We start from the raw sequence: 10,469 nt of genomic DNA, 5'->3' as shown, positions 1-10,469 counted from the left end.
GCGAGATTGGTCTAAAAGCATCAGGTGAAACTACCGACTCTTTTTTGGGTAGGAGAACTATGTGGGCTCGGTTGATCCGTTCGGTGTCGCAGAGACCAAGGTGGAAGTCATTGAAGAGATTGAGGATATGAGGTTTGAGAGTGAGCCAAAAATTTTTATAGAAGAAAGGTCCGAAACCGTCCGGTCCAGGGTTTGCAATTGGGTTCATTTGGAAGAAAGCATCTTTAATTTCTTCGTCAGAGAAAGGGGTATCCAGGGAGTGAAGAGGTGATAGGGGCAGAGGATAGTATTCTTGTGGATTGAAATTCCATGAGGTTGGAGAGGGCGATCCGAGTAAGTTTGAGAAGAAGTCTTTTAGGATAGAAGCTTTCTGATGGTGGGAGGTATATTCGACGCCAAGGTGGGATAGGGAGTGGATTTTGTTTTTTCGAAGCCGTTGGGAGGCAGAGACATGGAAGAAGCGTGTGTTTTCGCCACCATCAACTGCATATTTGATTTTGGCACGCCAACGCCAGCAAGCAATTTTTTCTTTTATTGTTGTTTGGAGGAGCGAGATGATAATTTTCCTGGTGCAAAGCTCGGGCCTAGACAAGGGTCTAGATTCCTCTAATCGATCGATGAGTCCAATGATCCTTTTACACCGAACTTCGCGTGAGGGAGGTGAGATTCTTGAGCAGGCCCAACGCTTGAGGCCAGACCTAGTTTTTTTGAGCGAGGAGGCTAGGGCAGCGGCCGAGTTTGAGGCGGGCCGGTGTACAAACCAGGAGCGCTGTACAATTTGGGTGCATGCTGGGTAGAGAGCCCAGCCGGGCTCGAATTTGAAAAAGTTTGACCGCGGCAGTTGGGTGTTAATGTGAACGATCAGGGGGACGTGGTCGGAGGTGAAGCGAGTGAGAGATGAGAGAGTGGTGTCGGGGAAGGAGTCATTCCAGGCCAAGTTGATAAAAGCACGATCAAGTCGTTCTAAAGTAGGGGAGTCTCGATTATTTGACCAAGTGAAACGGCGGTCCAGCAGTGGGAGTTCAATTAGGGCTAGTTCATTGATAGTGTCATTAAAGGCCGTGGCTTTGCTTTGCCGGAAGTTTCGTTTATTCTTTTCGTCCGAGAAGCGAAGCAAGTTAAAATCACCGATCAGGAGCCAGGGGGTCGAATCATCCTGCTTGATGGATAAAAGCTCGTCCAAGAAGGATTGTTTTTGGGAACGGCAGGAGGGTGCATAGACGTTAGTAATTGCAATGTTTTGTCCAAAGGCCAAGGTTTTGATGGTGAGCGTGGTAGCATAGGTGTGGTTAGTGGAGGAGATGATGTTGATCAGAGATGAGTTGGCAGCCGAAACGGTTCCGCCCGCTGTACCGTTAGCAGGGAGGAAGACAGAGTGATCAAGAGAGCGGGGTATGGAAGTCCGGAGTTTTTGGTCCCGTGCCGACGTGGGAGTCGCGCCGCTGGCGTGGGATGACACCCTGGCAGGCTACGCCCAGAGATACGCCGGCGAGAGGAAAGGCGACTGCAAGCTCGTGCACTCCAACGGGCCCTATGGCGAGAGCATATTCCGGGGCAACAAGGACGGTAACTGGACGGCCAGCGACGCGGTGGCCTTGTGGGTCCAGGAGAAGCAGTACTACAACTGCAGCGACGGCTCGTGTGCCGCGGGAAAAGTCTGCTCTCATTACACGCAGATCGTGTGGGCTAACACCACCCGGGTCGGGTGCGCCGCCGTGGCCTGCGACGGGAACCTTGGTACGTTCATCCTTTGTGAGTACGACCCCCGAGGGAACGTGCCGGGTGTCCGGCCGTATGCCGGCTGCGGCCAGTTCAACCGCTCAGGTAATAGCTTCAAACGATCACCTTTCCGTTGCCGTTCAGTTATTACCAAAGTTTTAAATAGCACGATAAGCCTCTTAACGACGAACCTCTTTTAAATGCTATAGCGTGTTATAGTGGTGCTATAACAAGCTATATAAAATATTTAGGCCTCCTTTGGTTTGGAGGAATTTTGTAGGATTTTTATAGGAAAAATTTCTTCAGAGCTCTTTGGTTTGTAGGAATGAAATCCTATTCCTATGGAGGAATTCTTCCTATCCTTTACATTTCATAGGAAAATAAACATTAGGCTAAACTCAATGAAAAAAATCATATGATGTGAATCAAAGGGCATCTCCTTTTCTATTCCTATGCATAGGATTTGAGATGCATGTCATCTCATTTCCTATGACTTTCCTATTCCTATGATTTTTTAATTCTATGAACCAAAGGAGACCTTATTCATGTGTTTGGACAAAAGACCCTTATCGCAAGACCTTTTCTAAACGCTATAGCTTTAAAACCATGGTTACTGCTTAAGAAGACATCTTCCGTTTCTTTTGGCGTTGCAGCGCAGAGTTCACCTCAATGATTTCCTCAACCTCCAGAACGCGGCCAGAGCCGGCGTTGGCGTGGGCATGCTCTCGTGGGACAGCACGGTGGCGGCCTACGCCGAAGGCTACGCGGAGAAGAGGAAGGGCGATTGCCGGAAAGTCTCCTCCGGCGGGCCGTATGGCGAGAACATCTTCCAAGGCGGCACAGGCATCAGCTGGACCGTCTCGGACGCCTTGTTCTCCTGGCTCGGAGAGAAGCAGAAGTACGACTGCGCAAGCAACGCGTGCAAGGAGGGGCAGGCCTGCGGGGAGTACACCCAGCTTGTCTGGGCCAACTCAACCAGAGTTGGTTGCGCGAGCGTAACCTGCGAAGGCGGGGGCACGTTCATCACCTGCAACTACGACCCGCCTAGCAATATCGCCGGCGAGCGTCCCTATTTGGGCTGCGGAGGGCAAGCCGGCGGAACTCCGCCGCCAACTTCCGGTATGATCCTGCTTATTTCCAGAAGAAAAATATTGTTGACCATAAGTCTGACTGTTTCTACATGTGCACAGACAAAGTAAATGGTACTGCGGCCAACGGAAATGGCAATGGCTCAAATGCAAACAGCAGCAACCCAAGAAGAAATGGCAGTAGCCCTGCAATCCTGCCAATCGTCCTTCCAGTGGTAACAATTCTTGGTTTAATCTCAGCTATATCAATTTACATATGGATAAAGAGACCGAGTCCGAAGAAGACACTATCATGTAAGCAACAAACACAGGATTAGTTGTTTACAGCGTCCTGCTATTGTCACCATATTTTCTTTCATGAATAATGAGAACTATCCATTAAAAGGATAGTACACATTAGCTACCTTAGATGGCATACATTTTCTAAAATCCCACTTCACACTTATGTACTCTCCACTTTCTAGTGGAGTGGGTTTGAGATAGGATTTTAAAATCTCACTTCTTCTTTATCTCTGTCATTCAAAACTGATCTACAGACTGGGTTTGACTTGTGGCTTCTCAACCCTATTTCAAAGCTAGCATGTACTTCCTTTGTAAACAAATATATTAATTTAAGTTTCTGTTTTCAGGGTATGATGCCAGATGGACAAGAAATAGCAGTAAAAAGATTATCGGAAGGATCAAAACAAGGCCTTCCTGAGCTAAAAAATGAGCTGCTATTAGTTGCCAAGCTTCAGCACCGTAATCTGGTGAAGTTAATAGGCGCTTGCCTCGATGGAGAGGACAAGTTACTTGTGTATGAATATATCCCAAAGAAAAGTCTTGATGCCTTTATTTTCGGTACTGGAGTTTCTAGTTTATTTCTAATTCTAAGCAAACTTTGGATTGAAAAATACTAGTTGTACTGACGTCATCATTACAATGTTCTTTAAATAATGAAAATGGTTGAGATAAAATAAAATCAAGCATTTTGTGAAGCTACTATACAAATTACAAATAAAAATAAATTCGATGTGGTAACACATATATACAAACATTGGTTCAGGTCAATTAAACAAATCTTTGCATGAACATCAGTAGAACAAACTCATAATTTGAATTCTTCGATGTCTGGTTTATATATTTATTTAACATGAGCAGGAACTTGGCAAACAAATGTTTCTACAATCATAGATAACTTGTTATGTTCATTGGTAGAGTAATCGCATTGTCTAAGTTTCTCTTTGACATACATCTTTGCCACTTTGACGTTAGTCCCACTGTGCATGTTTTCAATTACTTTTTCTGTCACATGATTTATTTGGATTATGATGCCTTTTTAGATGACGAAAAGCGTGGAAAATTAGCTTGGGATACACGATACAAGATCATTTGTGGTATTGCTCGAGGCTTGGCATATCTACATGACGAGTCCCGTATAAAAGTTATACATAGAGACCTGAAGCCAAGCAATATATTACTAGAAATGGATATGAATCCAAAGATCTCTGACTTTGGTTTGGCAAGTGTTTTTGAGGGTGATCATACAAAGCATATTACAAGAAGAGTAGCTGGAACCTAGTAAGTTATGGATTCAGTTAATCTTATCACAAGTTCATAAGTGCCACGTTCACAAAAGAAGCAACGCTTAACCATTTTCTAGTGCAGTGGATATATGGCACCAGAATATGCGGTTCTTGGACATATTTCAACCAAATCAGATGTGTTCAGCTTTGGAATGATTATTCTAGAAATCGTGACGGGGAGGAGAAACAGTGTATCGTCTGAGACAATGATGGCTGAGCATCTTTTAACCTATGTCAGTTTTATATTCAGTTAATTTCCAGTCTCAAAATGTGATGTTATAGTAAGCTTTTTTGACGAGTAATTGTTTGTGCATAGGTATGGGAGAACTGGAACAGGGGGACAAAAGCTGAGATAGTTGATCCATCATTGCACTACAACTATTCTGAAAGTGAGGTTCTCAAGTGTGTACACATTGGACTATTATGTGTTCAAGAGAGTCCAAGTGATAGACCCGGCATCTCCAATGTGATCCTCATGCTTGTTGGAAGGTCTACTACCTCACCTGCTCCTTCCAGGCCTGCTTTTCTATTTAGGTTGAATAATGAGAACCATGTCCATGGTGATCTCAATGACCTAGTAGATGACTCGAACAAATCAAATCCATCATTCAATAAGTTGACAATCACAGAATTCGAACCAAGATAGCCCTGACCCTCAAGTATGTAGTTAGAGAAGGGAAACAAGGAACACCATTCTTTATGTCAATTCATCAGGATTGTGTTGAAAAAACATTTGCATAAATTGTATGACTCGCAAGATAACTTTGAGGAGGAATAATGTAAGAATCTAATTGGTCAAATAATAAGAGTTATGAGTTATGACCTAATGGGTGCAGACCTGAAATTGTTCCAGAAAGGAACAAAGTCAGCAGGTAGCGGGGCTCATTCTCTGTGTTTTGCTTCAACTGATTTCACAAAATCTGAGATTCTCAATGTCCCTCACCCTCTTAAGGTCTTCATATATACTACTACTAATTAGCTGAATGCCGACCATTCAAAAAACAACATAGCCTAATGCCCGTCTGAAATTGATGAAATCTTCGAGATTAGTTGTCAGGCATAGTATTTGCAAAAACTAGGTAATCTGGATTCGGTAAATACTTCTAGGGAAAAATTAATATTACCAAAAAAAGCTAAGTCAGTAATTTTTAAACAAATAAAATGCAAGGCCAAATGGACAGTACTATTACTATGCCAGATCAGCGGACGATAGATTTATTTCAAGTATGATGATGACTCACTGACACATCCGATAGCACATTCAAGCATATACGGTGGTGGTATCACAACTTCGGTTCATCAAGATAAAGTGCAGCTGCATCTGCAGGAATAGTACAAACCCATAAACTTAAACAGAGAAACGCAGAAGTGATGCTTAACAGTAACTTGCTATGATTATTAAAAACACTGCGATACTAAATAGGATAGTCTTCTGATGGAGACAAGAAATGCAGCTTCCTCCCGAGCATGGTTCGTCACATGATGATCATGGTGATCACTACTTCTTAACACTCATCCTTGTCTCCCCAAAATAAGAAAATCAAATCGAACGTTACAACGTGATAATTAGTTTATAAGAAAGGCGCTGGCGCAATTTAGTACAGACCTTAATTTTTCCTCAATGAACTTGTAGATGCCTCAGCCGAGTAAAATGCACAAAACCACCACTTTGGCGTCACAGCTGTCGAAAAACCACCACTTTACAAAACGTGACACTTTGCACTCAGGGCCGTCTACAAGGGTGGCCAAGGTGGGCAACCGCACAGGGGCCCCCAAAATCTGGGGCCCCATATCGCACTAATCTAATGCTAATTAATTCTAAAAAAAACTACTGCTAATTATCTGGTATGTCCCGCATGATCTTTTTTTTTTGAACTGGAAATGTCCCGCATGATCTTAGTGGCCAGCAATTTCTTTCCTACTCTGCGCACGATCCCGCGGTTTGCTTGATTATCTCCCGTGCTTATGCCAGCAGTTTTTCCGGGCGCAACACGCCATTTTTTCCGGATCTGTTGACTGGCATGTAATTGCATGCATGAAGATTAGGTAGGAAAGGAAATTATCAGTGAGGAAAGGAGATCCCTTCATCCGTGGGGATTTTTTTACTGTAGGCTTCAAGTGGAAACAACCCACTAGCAACTTAGGAAATCAATGAATAAACCAAATACATTCACTATTTTACCCAACAAAAATATATACTTAGTATTTTGAAATTTCATAAAAGGGTTAATGCACCTAAAAAATAAAATAAAGGTAGTATTATTTAAAAAAATTGGGCCTTATTTTATATTCGTTGTCCGTATCACACAAATGTGCAGACTTAAGTACTTCAGTATGATGTGATTCACGTAATTGGTTGCTCAGCAGTGCATGCAAGAGCAGATCATAGAGTGATATCATCTTCGATGACATGGGAATTAGTCAGCCATAGGGCAATTTTCTTTTATTTCGCACCGGGGCCCTGAAATCCTGGAGACGGCCCTGTTTGCACTGCACCGAAAATTTGACAGTGGCAAAAAACACTAAGCAAAATTTTGATCCGGTTTTGACGTGGCAAATCGTCCAATTTTTGATCTATTCATCTTCAATCATGGCAGTATAGCAAACACAAGAAATAATAAAAAATTACATCCAGATTCGTAGACCACCTAGCAACGACTACAAGCACTAAAGCGAGCCGAAGGAGCGCCGCCTTCATCGCCCCTCCCTCACCGAAGCTGGACACATCTTGTTGTAGTATACAGTTGGAAAGTCATCGTGCTAAGAAAACATAGGACCAATGCATGAGAAGCAACCGCCACCGATGAAGAGAAGCTTAGAATGGAAGGATCCAACCTAAAGACACATGAACAATTTTTTTTTAAAAATTTGGATCCGAGTAGATCCACCAAAGAAAACCGCCGACCGAATCTCGCGAGATCCGTCAGAAACACATCTCCACATGCCCTTCGACAATGGTAGACGAATCCAGCTTTTCCACAGTTGTTAGTTCAGAAGATCCACCTCGTAACTCACAACTCACATCAGCTTTTCCATAATTCACAGCTCAACCAAACACACTCTTGATGCATTGGTAGATTATCATGATGCATCCCAAACCCTACCCACCCCCTCCCGGTTTGATAGATATCCTTTAGAAATCTTACTAAGCACCCATCAGTGACAAGCGGTATTACTAAATGTTGTTCACATTGACTGTAATAGACCTAACATGGTTGTAAAACCATCAGAGAAGAGATTTCCCATCCGTGTATAGCAAGTGCTAAGTCGTAACTTATTCACATCATTCATTTCTTTCGTAAGGTGTGGTATTTTTCCAAAACTAACATTTTTTATTTGCGACCTGTTTACAGAAAAGTTATCAATATACACAGTACTAAGTAAATAAAATGTGAAAATATTTATTCATAGAAACAATGATAATTTGATATTATACATGTTGATATTTTACTTACAGACTTTAGCAACTATAAGAAAAAGTTGGCCTTCTTGAAGAAAAAGTTTTTTTTGAAGCATCAAGACTTTATTCCTCAAATGATGGACAGATCGTTTACAATAGCATGAGAAATAAAGTCCGGGATAGTAGATTCCCAAAACGAGGAAATTCTATTGCTACAAGAATTACTAGCTAAGATATGAGCAACCTCATTTGCTTCACGAAAGCAGTGTGAATATGATGTATCTGCAAAATCGAGAGCAAGTTGCCTGCACTCTGAGATTGTTGCTATATTTGGTCCCGTGTACGACTCTGGGTTCTGCAAGGAATGCGCCACAAAACTGTTATCAGACTCCACCTGTACTTTGTTGCAACCGAGCCTGCCAGCCAGATATAGTCCATTGCGTATCGCCAAGGTTTCAGCTGAATCCACGCTAGTGATTTGAGGTAGATACCATGTGGCTGCCGCTATGAAGTTCCCCCTGCTGTCCCGAGCAATAGCACCTGTTGCTCCTGAAAGAGTGTCAGGTAGGAACGATGCATCCACATTCACTTTTATCACATCGCTAGTTGGGCGTTTCCACATATGATCATGCTTCCTCTCCACAAATTTGCTTGAGTACGCCCGGAGGAAATTGGTAGCCAAAGCTCTGATAGATACAGCTGATTTGTCAGCTGTTTGGACCTCTTCTCCTCTCACATATTGGCGCCTCTGCCACCAGAGGTACCACGAAGCCACAAAAATTAACTCGGCCGTGGGCAATCCCTCACATACACCCTGTGTTCGAGCTAGAATCTGTACAGTTACTGATCCAGATCGGTCCTGTCTAACAGCCTCCATAATGGTGTTATGGACCCCCAATGCTGACCATATTTCTTGAACTCTCCTGCATGTAAACAGACAGTGCTGAATGTCTTCCAACCCCACTGAGCAGACTGGGCATTGTGGGATTAGCGGGATATGTCTGTTTGCCAGAATTCCATAGCAGGGTAGTGATCCATTCAAAGCCTTCCAAGCAAAATGTTTTATCTTACCAGGGATTTTAAGATTCCACACTTCTTGCCATATTGCCTCCTCCTGGGTGTTCCCTTGCCCATCAGATCTTGCAAGGCGGTGACCGTACTGGTGTTCAAACTCTTTGTGATAAGCTGACCGGACCGAAAAGGTCCCTGATCTCGTGTAATTCCATGCTATAAAATCCTCCATGAACTGAACATTAAGAGGTATTTGTAGTATCCTATAAGCATCAATAGGAGAGAAAACATCTCTGATAAGGGTTTCATCCCATTGTCCGGTGTGAGGGTCTATTAGTTCCTCCACATATCTTAGCATGATCATTCCTCGGGGTGTAATCACTTTTCTTGAGGGACTGGAAGGGATCCAAGGATCCTGCCATATATCTATTTGTGCTCCTGTTCCCACATGCCATATACATTCCCTTTTGAAGGTTTGAATCCCTGCAACAATACTCTGCCAAGTGAACGACGAGCCTTTCTTTGGGCCTGCCTTCAAAATATTCCCCTCTGGATAATACTTTGCGCATAGTACACGTGCACAGAGAGAGTCCGGGTTCTGGATTAGTCGCCAACACTGTTTTGCTAGTAAAGCAAGGTTAAAACTGTGAAGGTCTCTAAATCCTAATCCCCCTTTCTTCTTCGGTACACACATCTTCCACCACGCAAACCAATGCATTTTCTTCCTCTCTTCACCATCTCCCCACCAAAAGCCAGTAATCTCATCAGTTATAGTTTTGCAAATTCCTTTAGGGAGTTTAAACACTGACATAGCGTACGAAGGAATTTCCTGGGCCACTGATTTCAAGAGAATTTCCTTGCCCTGTATGGAGAGAAACTTCTCCTTCCACCCTTTGAGCCTCTGGCAAATTCTGTCTATTAGATGTTGGAAACAATCGCTCCTATCCACGCCCACCAAGGTGGGCAGCCCCAAGTATTTATCCGAGAGAGCTTCTGTGGCTATATCCAGTTCTTCACATATTTCTTCTCTTACTCCAACCGGTGTATTAGGGCTGAACAACACACTCGATTTGGCATTGCTTACCCTTTGTCCTGAACTTTCACAGTAAGTATCAAGAACTCTTTTCAGAGTGTTTGCACTTTGAAAAATAGCTTTCAAAAGAATTAGGGAATCATCCGTGAAGAGTAGGTGAGAGATCATAGGGGCGTTTCTGCTCACCTTTATCCCTTCCAGGTTACCAATCTCTTCCTCATGGGCCAACAAATTGGATAACCCCTCAGAACAGAGCAAAAAAAGGTATGGGGAGAGGGGGTCCCCTTGGCGCAGCCCCCTTGATGGAACAATCTCTTCTGTTTCTGTGTCATTGAACCGTATCTTGTATCTGACAGAGGACACACACTCCATTACTAGGTGCACCCATTGTTCCTGGAACCCCATCTTCAGCATCATTCTTTCCAAAAAGCCCCATTCAACTCTATCATAAGCTTTGTTCATGTCCAATTTTACTGCACAGAAGCAAGAGTTCCCATGTGTCTTCTTCTTGATCGTGTGAAAACATTCATAAGCTACTAAAACATTGTCTGTGATCTGCCTCCCGGGCACGAAGGCACTCTGCGTAGGGGAAATGGTTTCTGGTAGTATGCTCTTCAACCTATTAGCTATCATCTTAGAGATGATTTTGTAAA

General features: G+C 43.2%; 1 pseudogene across 1 annotated transcript; it reads left to right on the top strand.

Moving 5' to 3' along the window:
• The first annotated feature begins 1,394 nt into the window (after nt 1-1,394).
• LOC125545983 (cysteine-rich receptor-like protein kinase 19) lies at nt 1,395-5,145 on the top strand (annotated as a pseudogene). The gene is made up of 7 exons (XR_015598988.1): nt 1,395-1,824; nt 2,373-2,838; nt 2,910-3,196; nt 3,424-3,647; nt 4,130-4,367; nt 4,455-4,605; nt 4,689-5,145. The product of XR_015598988.1 is annotated as a cysteine-rich receptor-like protein kinase 19 (transcript).
• The last annotated feature ends 5,324 nt before the right edge of the window (nt 5,146-10,469 follow it).

This window comes from Triticum urartu, chromosome 3A, assembly GCF_056163025.1.
Source record: "Triticum urartu cultivar PI428250 chromosome 3A, HENAU_Tu73, whole genome shotgun sequence".
Classification (NCBI taxonomy): domain Eukaryota; kingdom Viridiplantae; phylum Streptophyta; class Magnoliopsida; order Poales; family Poaceae; genus Triticum; species Triticum urartu.
Note: the sequence above shows the minus strand (reverse complement) of the source record. Positions and strands in the feature narration are given on the sequence as shown.